The following is a 6,925-nucleotide window of genomic DNA, read 5'->3' as shown; positions in this document are numbered from 1 at the left end:
TGATGCAAAGGCCATTGTCAAGAAAAATGGCCACAGTACACTTTTTCCAGTGCCGTTATAACTTCAAACAGACACTAAACGAACTGTAAATTGAAAAAAAAGAAAATTGGTTTCAGTAAAAAAAAAGTTATCACTGGAATTGGCAAAGTCCTTCTAGAAGCTCTAAGATCACTGGAATTTTTCGTTTCTTTTAACCTTACTGTTCACTTTCTATTAGAAGTGTAATATTCAGTTTTTATTGCTGGCATTGTTTAAGTAACACAGGGGTGTCAAACTCAATTTCATTGAGGGCCGCATCAGCATTGCGGTTGCCCTCAGGGGGACGGGTGGGCGTGGCCAGGGTGGGCGTGGCCTACTGGGTGGGTGTGGCTAGAGTGCGTATGGCCTACTGGGTGGGCGTGGCCAGCTCTACATCGTTCGCATCAAGGGTGCCTATGGGGGCCTGGGCAGGAGTGGGACAGATCTGAGGGTCTCTGGCAGAAGGAGGGTCTCTGGGCCAGGGCCAAGGCAGTGGGGGCCGTTCCCTCACTGTTTCCAGGATGGCTTCGCGGGCCGCATGAAATTACTTCACGGGCCGGATCCGGCCCCCGGGCCTTGTGTTTGACATGTCTGAAGTAACACTTAATGGATATTGTGGGGTTTTTTTTAATCCCATTTATATCCCGCCCTTCTCCGAAGACTCAGGGCGGCTTACAATCTAAAGCACAATGTGCTTAGCAATAACCTTCATTCTATGTTTATACCTGCTTATTAAGCGGCATTATTACAAAGTCAGCTTATTGCCCCCAACAATCTGGGTCCTCATTTTACCTACCTCGGAAGGATGGAAGGCTGAGTCAACCTTGAGCCTGGTGGGACTCGAACCTGCGCTAATTGCAGGCAGCTGGTGTTACTTAAGGAGGCATCAGCCCACTGCTCCACCAAGGCTCTTTTTAAAAACATTTTAAAAATCCTTTGTTTCTCTCCAGATGTGTTAGAAGTAAAATCTGCAAATTCCTAGTGAATGTGTTTATAGGAGCTATAATCCAACATTTCTGAGAGAAACAAAGCAGAGACATGTGAAAAAAAGGATCAGAAGTGAGTTTCTAGATCTAATTCATAAACGTACAGCAAGTCAGGCCATTTTTGCCCATTTCTAAAAAGAAAGTCGGTGCCAGTAAAAAAAAAATCACTGTGATTATCACGGAAGTGGCAAATTGTGAGTTCACTGGGATTTCCCCCCCCCAACCCAGGTATGTCCAGAAATACAACATTAACTGTGCAACCTTTTCTCTCTTTCTTTGGTTTAGTTTTATCCAGGCAGAAATGGCTGCCCAGACCAAAGATTCACTTACTGTGGAAGCCCTAATGAACATTATCACAGCAGAGGAAGTCCGAAAGGAGACGGAGCTGATGATGAAGCCCTATGCAAACTGGGAAAAGTATCTGATGCCTGGGCCCATTTCCATCGGTATCTTAGGGGAGCTGTCTTACATTGCTGCAGGACAAGGAGACTTTGCCATCAGTCTTGCCCCACCCGAGGGAGGCTACAAATATCTGAAGTATCCGAACTCTTTCCAGGCTTCCCTGATGCAGGTGAACAACAGTGGTTGGTGTGCCATTAGCATAGCTCACAAGAATATGGATGGCATCCGGCTCCTTTCTATGAGCGTCCCTGAGCAAATCACAAAGGCTATCCGAATCTTATTCCAGGAAAAGGATCTGCTGCAGGATATCTTGCTCCCTAACCAACTAGACAGCCTGAAGTCAATTGCAAATGAATGTTCATGTTTAGCAAAGTCAGTTGAGAGTAAGTTTGATGGTGCTATATGTATGATTGGGGAACTTCTGGAAGTGTGTACGAGTTCCAAATCACAATATGAGCAAGGATTGGTAGAAACGAGGTGTGCATTGGAAGACCTGAAGCTAAGAAAGAAAGCAGCTGAAGAAGCCCAGGCAAAAGCAGAGGAAAACTACCAGGAAACAAAGAACAGAGTAGCTGAAATGTTTGACAATTATCAAAAAGTAGTAGATGGCATTCCTAATGGGCCTACAGGCACTTTACCAAACGTTTTACTAAAACCAAACGAAACTAGACACATGCTGGCGGTAAGTCAACAAGAATACCAGAAAAGTTTTGACATCGTGAAGCAGCTGGATAAGGATTTGCTGGATGTGCTCAGGGAAATGAAGGAATGTGAAACGAAGCAGAATGATTTTGAAACGACCAAAAAGAAGCTGATCAAAAGAGTGGATGCTTTTAATATTGCTCAAAACAATACGCACGGCATCCGTCTTCTTTCTATGAGCATCCCTGAGCAAATTGAAAGGAACACCCAGACCTTGTTCCAGGAAGAGTTTCCTTTGATGGATGACTTGCTACCTGGACAATTAAGCGTACTGGAAGCAATTGCAGATGAATGTTTGTCTTCATTTAAGAAAGTTGACAGTGGGTTTCACAATACTGTCTGTCTGATTGGGGAACTCCTGGAAGTGTATACAAGTTCCAAATCAAAATATGAACAAGGATTGACAGAAACCAGACGCAGATTGGAAGACTTGACGCTAAGAAAGGCAGCAGCTGAAGAAGCACTAGTGAAAGCAAAGGAATACTACAAGGAAATGTTTATGTTTATGTTTTATGTTTTATTTAATTTATATACCGCCCTTCTCCCTGGGGACTCAGGGCGGTTCACAGGGCATATAAATAAAAATACAATACTATACAAAAGTTAAAACAAAGATTAAATCAGTGCCCAATTAAAAAACAATAATACAATCTAAAATGACAATTTAAAACCCAGCTCCCCCATCAGGCCAGACCGGCCAGTTCAAACAAATGGGTCTTCAGACCACGACGGAAAGTTCGGAGGTCCGATGCCGTCCGGAGCTCCACCGGCAGTTGGTTCCACAAAGCCGGGGCACCCACAGAGAAGGCTCTCCCCCTGGGGGCCGCCAGTCGGCATTCCCTGACCGGAGGCACCCTGAGGAGGCCCTCTCTGTGGGAACGCACAGGGCGGAGGGGAGTTGAAGCCGGCAGCAGGTGGTCCCCGAGGTACCCCGGACCCATGCCATGTAGGGACTTAAAGATCATAACTAAGACCTTGAAGAACAGAGTGGCTGAAACATTTGATGATTATAGAAAAGCGAAAGATACCGTTTCTGCTGCTGGCTGGAATACTGTATGTCTGCAATTCACTTCAACCCTAAGAGAAATCTTGAAAGGGCCAGTTATCAATCTGACATCTTTGCTTAGCTCTAACCATCATAAGTTGCTTTCTTCAACTCACAGCAGAAGTGAGATAGTGCTTGAAAGTGAGGATGACTTTATAGGCATGAATGATATCTGTGCCCAGTCAGCTGAAATGTGGGCATTGTTGGACGGTCTTAAAACCGTGGTGGATGATGAAGGTAACATTGACATGGATCTCCTCTGCAATGAAAACAAAACAGTATGGATCAAAAATAAATCTCAGCAACTGATAGGACAAATAACAAAAATAAATGAGTGTAGCCTCAAGAGTTTGGCAATGAAAATATGCCAGTGTACAATGGATATCACCAATATGTTAACTCAAGCAGTAGAACTGGGCAACACAAACAAGGAAAGTCTTAAAAAGACAATGAACGTTCTCTCAAACGCTATGGAAATTTTTGATAGCAGAAGCAAAGCATATAATGGCACATCCGCTTTTGGTCCCATGGCGCCAGATATGGCACAATCCCAGAGAAAGGCTCAAGAGCACTCGACGTTAGCAGTGGAAAAAAAACTTTTTTAAAAAACTAAGTGAAATTTTAGAAATGCTGAAGGTGAGCCAAGACGAATACCACAAAAGTTTTGACAACTTAATACGACAGAATAAGGATTGGCTGGATGTGCTCACTGAAATGAGGAAATGGGAAGCAAAACAGAACGATTTTGAAGCAGCCCAAAAGGTGCTGATCAAAGGTCTGGATGCCATGGGGCGAGTGAAAAAACAGTGGGAGAAAATGGTGCGTTTCTTCCAGATGATCTACAGTCTCACTGAATCCTATAGGAATAAAGATCTTACCGAATTTCTACTATCCGTTGAAAATATTGCCAAAATTTCAAGTTACTCCCAGCACCTCATAGATGGGTTCTCTAAGCAGGCACTCAATGTATCTAATATGTCTCACTTAGTAAACATGATATCTGAAACTTACACAGAAGTGTCCTCAGAGTGCCTGATGGATAAAGTGAACATCTCGGGGTGGCTTATTTCCATGGACCCTTCCGATCCCCAATTCCAGATAGAGCATGTCAACTTAGCAGAAGATTGTGACAATGCCCAACTGGCCATAGAGGACAGGGTCATTAGGAAAAAGGAAAAATTAGAAAAAAATATCCTTGTCAGAGTGGCAAAAATCTCTTCTGAGCTGAAGGCTGTCTTGCCAAAAGTGACTGAAATAGAGTGAAAAGCTACTGAACATAACGAACAGAAGGGGATGAGGGAAATCCCCCAGGATGGAGCTGATTAATTAATATAGACTTGTCTTTCAATCCAGGAGGGAAATGGAGGCAGTCTAGGCTCTTCCGTATTATTGCATTTCCCTCAGAGTAATAGAATGTGAAGTGGGCCACTTGATCATCTCTGTATTTGCTAAAACTAGAAAACCAAGAAACGGCTATAGATATTGCCATTCAGGATCCTTTCAAAAACCATCTTGGCCAATCATTTCTGAGGTAGGGGCGCATGTTAGCTCCTACTAAATACTTCTATTTTTGTTTCTACTTCCGTGTACCAGTTCCCTCTTCTCCGCTCTTCGCAAGTCAATTTTTATGGACCAATAGCTCTTCCTCTGAGCCGAGCTGCCTACTAGTTTGTCTGCCCTACCACTCCTCTCTTTGGGGGCTTTTTCTAGTAGAAGAAAAGCTGAAATGTGTTTCGCGTGCTTCTCTTTTGACCATATTTTTTTTAAATTTTATTTTAATTCCATTTATATCCCGCCCTTCACCGAAAACTCAGGGCGGCTTACAAGCTTAGCAGTAGCCTTCATTCTATGTATATGCCTGCTTATTAGGGCTTTCACACACACCCCCAAGCGGCATTATTACAAAGTCAGCGTAATTGCCCCCAACAATCTGGGTCCTCAATTTGTGTCTCTATGATAGAGAAAGGGGTTGAGAGAGAAAAGGATCGAGATATATGATGTCTAATTTTGACATGCCATTAATTTGAATTCACTGCTATTAATGCTATTATTGTTTCTGCTCCTATTCTCATTGCAGGCTTTGTTCATTTTTGGAGTGAAGGAACAATAAAAAAAAGTAGGAGTCAGTCAGTCTGTCTATATACCTACCTACCTATCATCTATCTGGTATTTACATGTATCCGTGGGCACACCTATGTGCAAGCATGTAATATACTGTAATTTGTCTTACCATGTTTTCCTCTGTTTGAAAAGCATCTACTCTTCATTTTGGTTCAAACCTCTAAAATTCAGGTTGGTCATTTTTACTCCGAGTAAATATATACAGTAGCTGCTCAATTTCTCCCCTTTTATATAGCCTGTCTTCTTTTTGATTATTACATTTTTTTCCCCTGTTCTCTTTCTTTCTCTGGTGGGTAACGTAGGAAAGCAAACCTGTGGAGTCCTTGGTGCTCTCTGATCTTGGTTGTTTCCTTGCAGACGTTTCTTTACCCAACTAGGTAACATCTTCACAGTACAACTCTTGAGCTACTCTTCTATTGAAAGCAAATCGGTTGGGTAGTAAATAGACTGCCTCAAAATTCTTGAGTGGAAGATCTTCAATTCTTGATCCAACAGATCAATATGCCCTGGCATAGTATCCTTAATGGGGACATGGCTGCCTGGATTACTAAGCCCGTGGAAAAAATAGGTGGAGAATTCTCAGTTTTCTTGGGTATTTTATTTGAGTCCCTCTAACATCTTTTCATATTACTGTTGTCCGTACAGCTTGTGTATGGCTAGATCCTAACAATCATTCCTAATAAGACCTAGCTTTATCCACATAAATCAAACCTGAAGTTAGTAGATCTTAAGAAGTGCAAAAGATTTACTTGTATAGGAGGGATCCCCTTTCATCAAAAACCAGATAGTGAAAGTGTATCTAAGGAGGAAAAAAGTGACAGCTCAGAGAAATGATAGTTTTCCAGGAAATCAAGGGAAAGAGGTTGACCAATCAGCCTGAATGAACTAATTCAGTATTCAGCTTTTGGGGTGTAGTAGATGTTTTATTAACAGGTATTAACAAATATTAAAAGATGCTTAATAACAGGTCTGGTGGTTTTCCAATACACTGGCATGCCACCATCAAGAAGTTCAGTATCCAGAAATTGTTTGGGACTTCTAATCAATACAAATTGGACTGAAATGTGAGCAATATTTAAAAAGTGTTGCTGTTCCTTCCCTCTAACCCAGTGTTTCCCAACCTTAGGAACTTGAAGATGCGTGGACTTCAACTCCCAGAATTCCCCAGCCAGCTATGCTGGCTGGGGAATTCTGGGAGTTGAAGTCCACGCATCTTCAAGTTCCTAAGGTTGGGAAACGCTGCTCTAACCACTGTTCATTAGATTATGGATATCACAAATGGCATTGGGTATACATGACAGCCATTTCCTAAAATATCTCGCACTCCCAACAATGCTGGCCCTCCAAAGAGAATATTGTACAAGTAGTCCTTGATTCACAATCACAATTGAGCCCAACATTTGTGTTGCTAAGCGAGACATTTGTTAAGTGAATTTTGCCCCATTTTACAACTTTAATTGCCACAGTTGTTAAGTGAATCACTGCAATTGTTAAGTTAGCAACATGGTTGTTAAGGGAATCTGACTTCCCCATTGATTTTGTTTGTCAGAAGGTCGCAAAAGGGGATTGCATGGCCCCAGGACACTAGCCATCATAAATATGAGCCAGTTGCCAAGTGTCTGAATTTTGATCACTTGACCATGGGGATACT

This window comes from Vipera ursinii, assembly GCF_947247035.1.
Source record: "Vipera ursinii genome assembly, chromosome: 2".
Classification (NCBI taxonomy): domain Eukaryota; kingdom Metazoa; phylum Chordata; class Lepidosauria; order Squamata; family Viperidae; genus Vipera; species Vipera ursinii.
Note: the sequence above shows the minus strand (reverse complement) of the source record.